The 10081-nt window shown below is 39.1% G+C and overlaps 1 long non-coding RNA gene across 1 annotated transcript; it reads left to right on the top strand.

Moving 5' to 3' along the window:
• The first annotated feature begins 1004 nt into the window (after positions 1–1004).
• LOC134617110 (uncharacterized) lies at positions 1005–4918 on the top strand. The gene is made up of 4 exons (XR_010091497.1): positions 1005–1137; positions 2239–2372; positions 3736–3920; positions 4565–4918. It is a non-coding gene; the product is annotated as an uncharacterized LOC134617110 (long non-coding RNA).
• Positions 4919–10081: the final 5163 nt, after the last annotated feature.

The raw sequence follows: 10081 nt of genomic DNA, 5'->3' as shown, positions 1-10081 counted from the left end.
ACGAAAGTGAGCAGCGTTTTAAATTTAAACAGCAGTAATGAACAAGAGATAATCAGCCTTTGATTAACTGCTCAGTGTCTGCAGAGCTTATGAGAAGACATTGCCAAGAGAGAAAGTGTGAGAAGAAAATGAGCACAGTTGGTGGTAACTGCAAAAAAATATAAAGGCACTCACTGCAAATCCTCTTTATACACATATGATTGAACAAATGATTAAAATCTCTGCAATGTAAACACATTTTTGAGATTTTAAATCTAGGAGGTTGAGAGTGCAAACTGCAATGAGAGCCTTAGATACGAAAAACAAAATGTAGATTAGCCGTAACTTGTTTCCTGAAATGCTTTGATTTGGTCTGCACATTTGAAAGAAAATACATTTGCTAATTGATTGGTGCATATTTTGAAACAGCGCTGCTGATTGGTTTACCCATGGCCTGATTACTATTTATGTTGGAGTTTCAATGGCTTCCTGTTGGGCTATCACATCATACAAAGCAGGGGTTCAATCTGCAAACACTCTTTTACAGATACATTTTCTGCCGCTCTTTAGAGTTAATGAAATTGTTTTGTTTTTATGTTTCATGCAAGTCCGGTCACTTAACATTCCCATTTTTTCACATGAGGTCTTTAGACATAGGGTGGGATCATGTGATTATTTGTAGAAATCTTTCAAGGTAAAACATACAGTACTTTTAAAGTAACAAAGCTGTGTATCAGTTTTGGGGCCCATAAAAGTGTAGAATAAAGGAAATTGAATTTCCCCCCATCATACTAACAAAGTCAAATTCTGACATTTGATTGCAATAAAAAATTACAACAGCAAATGACTTTAATGTGATCTCTTTGCATTACTCAGCAAATTCTGCAGGTCTTCATGCAAGCTCTTCATGTGATCTTTTAGGAACAGACAGGTGGCAGCAGAGAGCCATGAGGCCAGAGCAGCTAATGCCCTGGGGTCCCATGCAACACAATTAGAATGTGTCTTTTATTCCATGCCAGCTCCATCTTAGTGTCAGGACGTTCAAAAGGTAGAAAAGCAAGGGAACAACGGCAGAAGTGACAAAGCCAAAGAAATGTAGTTAGCAGAAGATGAAGCCACACACATGCTGGTGATGGGACGCAAGCCCTGGATAACACTGTAAGTAATGACATTACTTGAACATGTTTTATATCATTTGGACTGTCTGAATGGCATTTCATGGAAGGCAAATGGGCTTTAGCACACAGGTGATATCATTAATGAAAAACTGAACAAGCTGAGGATTTGCCATTTAATTAAATCACATATTTAAAATATGTTCATCATGATTCTTTCTCCCTCTGTCTGTTATGGCCACACAGAGGGCCCTTTTTTTTAAAAGCATTTTTGGTGTGGTGTCAGCATTTTGGCACAGGGGAGTGATTTAAGGAGGCATGGCATGCTTGCCATGCCCTTCACCTGACTGTTCCAGTCTGCCTTCAAAGTGTATGCAAACAATTAAAATGCCACAGCCCTTTTAATTAGCTCCAGGGTACAGATTGACAGCTCTGGGTGTTGGTGATAGCACAGTAACCAGCTATTACTCTAAATATTTGGTGCGTTGCATAGTTCAGACCATAAGCGTGGGATATGGATGAGTAGTAGGTTTGCTTCTGTTTTTCCTATAGTTGACAGTCTACTTGTTTTGTTTCATTTGGCATCTTCATAGAGAAAACAATAGTACTTGATAAGGCAAGTAGAAGGTTTTTTTTTTAAGGTTATAACCTCAATTAGTGCTCAGATCCAATGTTTCAAAATGTGTCATCAACACCGCTTAGCTGTGCCACCTTGAAACAATGTTGATGTTGACCTGAAGATTACAAAGTTCAACCTAAATCACCGAGCTACAGCACAAAAGCTTGGGACAAAGCTCATAGATGTCTCTTAGGTCTGAGCATTTGAGATTTAATTGATGGTTAATCTCTTTGAAAAGAGATATTGATTACCACTTTTTAATCAAATACCTTTAGAAAAAAGGGTAAAAATAGGATTTAAACTTCCAGCTTTAATTTTTTTCAATGCAAATTAAAGAAAAAAAGTGGATCCATAAATAAATAAATAATGGTAAAATAAAATAAAAATAATACCTACAAAGAGCACTAGATGCTAGTATGACCCTGTTATTTCAGTTTTTGCTTTTGATCTTAAAACCACTCACAATAATTGTTTGTCACTGAAATGAATTGAAGTGTAATACCTCAGTAATGCATATCTCCACAGGTTCATAGAAGTTTATTGCACTGACAGCTTTGGCAACAGCATCAAAGACAAGCACGGGCAGATGAAGAATAGAAGTTCCATGGCATGTGTTGGATATCACATTTCAGTTCAGTGGAAATCCTGCAAACGTCTCTGTGCGTTTCAACGCATTCACTCTCTCTCCAATTAAAGCTGTTGTTTTCACTCAGCCAAAAATATTTTACTCCATAGGTCACCTCAGCGGTTGTTATAAGAAAGCTGCTGCTATTGTTTACAGTCTGCTGATATTGTGTGGCACTACGCTACTAGACAAGTGACAACATGCTGCTTACTGATCTTTCCCCATCCTGAAAAACTGGCAGATTTTGTTGATTGCGTTACACTTCAGAACCAGTTCTTTATAATTTAACAACAGGCGACTATGGATGGATGATATACTAGAGTGATAATATGCTCCATATTTTTTGTGCAATTTAAAAAGTAACCCACGTTCAGTATACAGGCTTTCAATAACATGACTGAGCAGTCACGCACCCTGATCCTGACCCCTGATTTTGGTGCTCATGGATATGACATTTATTATTTACAGCACTGCAACTGTGTGAGAGTACATCTGAGTCTCTGGTGAGGCCCAAGTTCACTGCAGGCCCCTTCCACCAGTCTTAAAATGTAATTATAGGGTGAACTTTTTTTTTTTTTTTTTTTACACAGGCATTTGACAACTCTGTTTAAATTTTCCAAGATGATTTGTTAATATTCACGAGTTGTTATTTAACATAATTTCTGATTTTGTTAAAGAAAGAAGAAAAAAAAGGAGGGACATTATTTTAATTTATTTATTTTAGATTAACGTAAAACCTACAAACATTTATTTTGTTATATAAATAAATATTTTACTGTAGGAATAAAAGTATTTCAGTGTGGAAGTGTGTGATTGTGTTTTGGCTTTTACAATGATGTAAAAGAAAAATAATGAAAACAACGAACTATGCCAGATATTGTTGTTATGTTGGACTACTCAAAGTGCACTGAAATTTTACTCTCAATTATTACAAGATATAGCCCAGCTTAGTACACATATTATGAACAAATTTTAAACAAAACACAAGTGAACTAAAACAAAAATATAAATATGATTTCCCTATAAATAGGATTTAGAATAAAAATGTCCACATCTCTTTAACAGTATTCTAAAAGGTTAACAATTTCCGTGTTCAATTTTAAATAAATACAGCCCATGTTTTATGTAAAAGAGATAAGTCCTATTTTTCCCCTCTAATTAAGGGATTTTAATAAAATAAAATACAGATTAGGCCTGTGGGGTTTATCTGGTATTTGATATATATATATATATATATATATATATATATATATATATATATATATATATATATATATATATATATATGTATATATATATATATATGTATATATATATATATATATATATATGCTTTTTTTTAAAGCATGTATTCCCTTAAGGCCAGACCTTAATGTTGAGTGTGTGTTGATGTTTAGAGATGGCGCAGATGCAGCGCGGCGCAGTCCACCCCATCGGGACTGTATTAGATCTCTAATTGATGCCTCTCCCCTCGTCGCTGACAGTTACGCACAAACCAGGATCAGGTCGCGGAATTTAGCGCGACCTGAAGAGGTGGCGTAGACCGTCTTCAGAGCCTACAGTGGATTAAAAACATAATGAGGTGAGTCGAGGTTCAGCTGCTTTGATTGTAAAGTAACTTTTTAAACTTAAGGATTGTCGGATAACCGGAGCGGAAAGGCGAATCACTTGTTTTTATGACGATTTTAAAGTAATGAGTGAGCTATTTTTGCACTACTTCTATTTAACAGACGTCATGGCCAATTTACATGTGAAATTAAACATGTTCAAATTTGGATCAATCCACAATCTGCCTTAAAGCTGGCAGGTAAAATTTTATTCACAGTAAAAAAACAAAACAACAACAACAACAACAACAACAAAAAACAAACCCGAAAATTGGTTTGTTATGTTAAAGATTTACACGTGTTTTAAAACATCAAAGCAGCCCCATAAAATAAGGCCTCGAACAGATATTTGTTGGATTTACTTCCAGGATTATGATAATAACGATAACTTTGTCACAAGCCTTAAATACTTAAAATGAATGAATTATTAATTTTTGTGATGGAATTTACATAATAGGTTTGGAAATTTTCCGTGAGCAGACATTATAGAGTGTAAAGAAAGGTTTACAGCTTCATGAATATTACATCTCTCCTTCAGTTCAAGTATGTGACATTGCTGCTTTCAGCGAGTTTATTTAGTCTGCTATTCATCCTCAAAGTGCCCTCACTTGTTCTGCAGAGCATGGCTGAGAAAGTAAAACACACCAGGGCCATAGGAAGAAGAAGAAGAGAAGAAAAAGAAGAAATCTCACACAACGAATTCTTTTTTTTAACCAGTTTTGCTTTGTTTTATTTTATTATTTGCTATTTGCTATATAAAAACACTATTAGTAAACGTGTATGAATTTATAAAAGCTTGGACTGAAATAAGTTTGAGGATGAAATATATAAACATTACAAGCTGAATAATTTTTGGATGATCTCTGTAAGTATATTGTTATGTTTGTGTCAAACAGGAATGTTATATGAATTATTTCTCCGGTTGCCCAGAAGTCACCTTTCTCTGTGGTCAATAAAGGTGTTGACATCGTCATGCCATTTGCGTGTATTCTAATGTGTGTGTGTGTGTGTGTGTTTGCTTGTTTTCATGCTTGTCACAAAAAAATAGAGAGTGAGAGGTCGGGGTGGGACTGCCATCGCTGTTGAATTTATGAGCGTGTCATGAAGCATCTCTGACGCAGACAGACTAAACAGAGTCTGTGCGTACACGCAAACACATACATACATCCTGCCCTCATCAGAGAAGACATCACGTGACATGAAAAACAGCACAAAGCCAAACTGTGGAATTAATCATAAAGATCTTCTAATGAGTTCTATTTTATCCATTGACCAGTCGTACTGTAAGGCCGTGAGACTGCTCTGTGGCTGCAGCTCTTAAAAGGAAAATTATACTGGTGTCAGCAGAAAACGTAACTGGTAAAGTCATGTTTATAGTGAAACAGTCCTCAGACTAACCCACCCATCCCCATCCTGCAACCCCTCACTGTGGTTTCTCTTCTTGCACCTTGTGTTTTGCTTTTGTTGTGAGCTTTTTCCCGGCACTGACAAAAGGGGACAATGTTGTCTGTTACATAAGACCAACCTAGTATTGTTAAGAGTTGGGTGACTTTGGAAACATACATTGCACTTCTTGATATGGAAGATTAGGCTCGGATGAGGATGTTCATTCCCCCTCCTTTTCATCTATGTTTTGACTAGCATGCCAGCTCTCTGACTAAGAGTGAAGTGCCGACACCCCTGGAGTGGATTCTGAGCATACCAAGGAGGAGATGCCTTTGAAAGGACAGATGTTCCTGGGTTTAGCCTGCCTCCTACCCAACCTACCCACCACTCGCCTTCCATTGTATATTTGTTCTTGCTCTATAAATAACTGGCCGGTATAAGTCACAGAAAAATGTAACCGACGCGCTGCTGACCTCTGAGCCCCTCATCTTTGGGAGTGAAAGACACTTTGAAAAGAAGCAACTAAAGCATTAGAAAAGTTGGCCGATGCAGACATGGTAAATGGATTTGGGCTAAGGGACACAGTGAACACACCCATTTTGTCCACATAAAGACCGGTCTTGATGTCTGGACCGGCTCAGCTGTCTTATGTAACAGCAGTTTGTAGTCGTGACAGATGAGGCGTGATGGGCTCAAGCCAGTTCAGCCACATAATCCAAAAATATACCAGCCGTATTTATGGGATAATATAAGCGTATTTGGAGTTCTTAAAATTTCAAAACTGAAAGCCAAGTTTGCTTGCCTGAGAATTTCCATGTAGGTGGAAACAAAATGATACCCAATAAAAATATTTAAAAATATTTATAATATTTAATTTTTCACCAAAACATCTGCGCCACTTCAAGTACCAAAAACAATCACGTGTTGCTAGTTTCCACTTAAAGCCTTTTTGCAAGTTTTGTGAGACTGCAGAGTGTTTGCCCTCTCGCTGTGGCTGCAGGGATGAATGGATGATTGTTCATTGGCCCTTGTGACAACCCTCATGGGGCCCATCAATTCGCCGAGCCTCCTGGAACATCAGGTCATGGCTAACCAGGCTCTGAAGCGGCAGCCTGGCCTCACTGTGCTGATTTTTCCCCAGTTAGAGCTCAGGACCTCCAGGGCGCACAGCTGGGTCCCTTAAAAAAGCCCAGCTGAATGGTTTTAGAAACACTGCAGCTCCTCTTACCCCGCACTCACTCTCCATCGAGAACAGCGCCGATATCAGATACTGTGTTTTTTACTTGATATGTTCATCTTTGCTTGCCAAAGCCCCTGGAAACCGTATTAAAGTCTGTGTTCCATATTTTCAACCAACGGGCCTCTTTAAGTCAAAGAATTTGTCCAAAATTTCCATCAACCCCTTTCTCCTTTTCTTTTCCCACATTTTTCTCCACATGTCTACATTTCCCTGCCTCTTCCCCACATGCTCACACACATCTTAATTTTCTCTCTTCCCCCCTCCAGCTCTGCTATCGTGTTGTATCAGTTACAGCTGACCACCAGTCAGGTGGGTCTGCGGGAGATTTTAGATCACAGAGGGGCAGCCAGCTCTCTCAATGCCTTCAGCCTGCTCCTAGACTCGAGTCCCAGGCCCCGCTGAGGCCTTGTCACGGGCAGCGCAAAGAGACACCTGGCCAAACCACAGAAACACTTCCAGCTGCAGGCTGCCTGATGCTCACCACAGAGAGAATTCAGGCCAAAGGTGGAGAAGTGGAGCACAACTATTTCTCTGGGTTTGAGTCCATAACGTGTTTATTTTAATCGCAGCACCAAGCATTTGCCCGTAGAATCTGAGGCTGTTTTTCTTTTCTTTTTTTTAAAAAAATAAAAAATTACACAGCATCACAATAAAATTCTCATTCCACAAAACAAAGCGGAAGAGCTTTAAGACTTCTCTCAAAGTGAAAGTGGAGCAACTCAAGGGGCAGAGAAAAAAACGCACGAGAGAGAGAACAACAGCTCCCTTTTCTCTGCAACCAGTTGACATGAAAGACCACATTATGTCTGAGATTAGAGGCAATTACACTGGGAGTGCGCTTCAAGACCTTTGTTTGCCAACATGACAGGAGGGAGCAGGGCTGTAATTTGATGAGGGGGCTGCGCGAGTGAGAAACTCTGCATGGCAAGCTCCTGGCAGACGGGAGGCAAAGAGAAGCCTTTGTCCGTGGCTCGACCAAGCCTTTTGGTAGAAATGTGACTGTTTAGAAGAATCTGATGAATCTGAGATAAATTACTTGCAGGAGACCTTTTTTTAAAAAAAAAAAAAAATCCCCATTATCAGATTTATAACACTGCTACTATATTAGGCTAAAAAGCGAGTTTAAAGAGACTTTTAACCCTCTGGGGCAGGTACGTTTATGTTTGCCTTTTGTTCCACATGACAGTTCAAAAGCCGCTTTCTCTATTGTTTCAGCATTTATATTAATTCAAATGCCACAATTGTGTTGGTTCATTCAAATGTCACAAATACTGTAAACACGAGATTCAAGCTGAACCTGCGGTCAAACAAAAGCAGCACACCGGCTCTTCGAGACGTGACATCTCCTCTATTCTGGCCCGGAGCATTGTTCGAGCACACTGAGAGTTTTCAGGACAGGAAACGAGCAGCTTGTTCCAGACCCACCGGCAGAATGGAACACGTCTTTATTTGAGGGAAGTCATTCCGCTGATATATAAAACACCAAAGCAAGGTTTCCTTCCCCCTCACTTTCCTGGTGCTATCCCCTTCAAAAGGACATGTCCTTTATACTGGGCTCACATGCACACACGGGACCAGAAGAAAAATAAACAGAGGCAATTTAAATATCAACCAAACCTGCCTTCTGTTTGAATGGAGGGGCTACTGCGGCAGCTTGGCTTCAGCTCGTCCGGTATGCTGTGGTGCTAACGTGTTCAGGCTTTGGATTCATGGTTGGAAAGCAAACTAAGAAGCAACAACAAAGCAAGGCTATAGTATAAAATTATTATAGTATAGTATCTAATATAAGGCAGCTTATCCCAGAAACAGAAAACCACACAAATCCAGAGGGCTTAATGGTGAAAGATGGCATTCAATGGTAAATTTATTGCATTTGTTGACTTGTTTTGTGATTGAGCATTTAATGACACAAATGATAGCTTTAGTCCAAAATAAATAGCGCATAAAGCTATTTATTTTTGCACGAATAAGTTCAAGTGTAGTAGAAAGTTATTGGTAAATATCTTCATCAGCACCTAATCCTATACTTTTTACCCCCTGCTGTGTTTGCTGTTCTCTTTGGCCGAATTTTCCCATAAGGCTGTGTGAAAGGAGGAAGAGGACCACCTATTAAAGTGAAATTGTAGGAGTGATGGATGGGAGGCTGTTGAGGGGGAGTAGAGCAGCCAGCATACACCTCAGGGGAGGGGAGGATGATGAACAGGGGGTGGGAGAGCAGGGGAGAGTTCACCAAATCCAAACTCACACCTCTTGCTCTGGGGTGGAGCGGGTGGAGACCTCCCATGCAGATTTGAAATTAGACTTCATCCTCAGAAGAACTTTTGCCTGTTTATCCTAAAATGTCCATCACTTCCATTAAAAAATATGACTTTTTTAAAAAAAATTATGCAGCCGTAGCAATTCTAGTTATGCTTTACATTCTTCAAGAGATATGTATTGATGAGCAAATCAGTCAGTGCTCATGTGGTCCAAGCATTTGTAGCCATTTCACATGCATCATCATTTTTATCCAGGACGTCAGGTCAACTCGTAATACTCAAAGACATGCAGTTAGCTACCTTAGCTTAGCCAAACATATAGCCATACTTTCTTTTTGCATTTCTCAGATGAGATTTAACTTAAAAAAACAAAAAAGATATATGTTTATCTACTGATTGATAAATTATAAAATGACTATGTTTGGTCATTTTACAACAGGTGACAGTGAAAGTTATAAGAAAAAATGCAAGTTTTTCATTATTTTTTATAAACAGTACAGACTAAACTTAAATACACACCCACACTGATACATTTAGGCACAATGCTAAATTTATGGTGCACAGACCTTAACCGGTTTCCACAAAACAATAAAAAAAGGAAGGGATGCTTTAGAAAAGTGCTCACGGAGAGTTGACTCTTCTAGAGCAAAAATGATATTCAAAAAACAAACCCCCCCCCCCCGCTGGAATCAACTTTGTCACTTTCTAATCCTGTAGTCACATTTCATGACAATAAATTCATAAAGAGGCAAATGGAGAGTCTGTAGCACTTGTGGTTTAATGCCTGGGGTGTGGAGGAATTACTGCTGTAGTAGTTTGCCTTTAACTGTCAGGAAATGACCCATAATCTGCAAGCGTTTGACTGCTGCAGCATTCCTGTGAAATGACACAAGTTGAAGTAGATTAGGGGTTGGGTAATTAGCTCATTAGTCAACATAAACACATGGCATGGCTCCCCCATTTCTACCCACCACCCCCACAACTGCCCACAGCTGGTGGCAAAAGTAAGTTCTCACCAGCACACGCAAACACACACACTCAATCTCTAGCTCTCTCTCTCTCTCTCTCTCTCTCTCACACACACACACACACACACACACACACACACACACACACACACACACACACACACACACACACACACACACACACACACACACTAGCTGCACCCAGACCACTTCATCATTAATCCAGCTCTTTTCTTCTGGACTTTTTTTTTTCCTCTCTACATTTTTTTTCTCCCTGGCTTCAT

Source organism: Pelmatolapia mariae, linkage group LG18, assembly GCF_036321145.2.
Source record: "Pelmatolapia mariae isolate MD_Pm_ZW linkage group LG18, Pm_UMD_F_2, whole genome shotgun sequence".
Taxonomy (NCBI): domain Eukaryota; kingdom Metazoa; phylum Chordata; class Actinopteri; order Cichliformes; family Cichlidae; genus Pelmatolapia; species Pelmatolapia mariae.
This window is presented reverse-complemented; position numbering and strand designations above follow the sequence as displayed.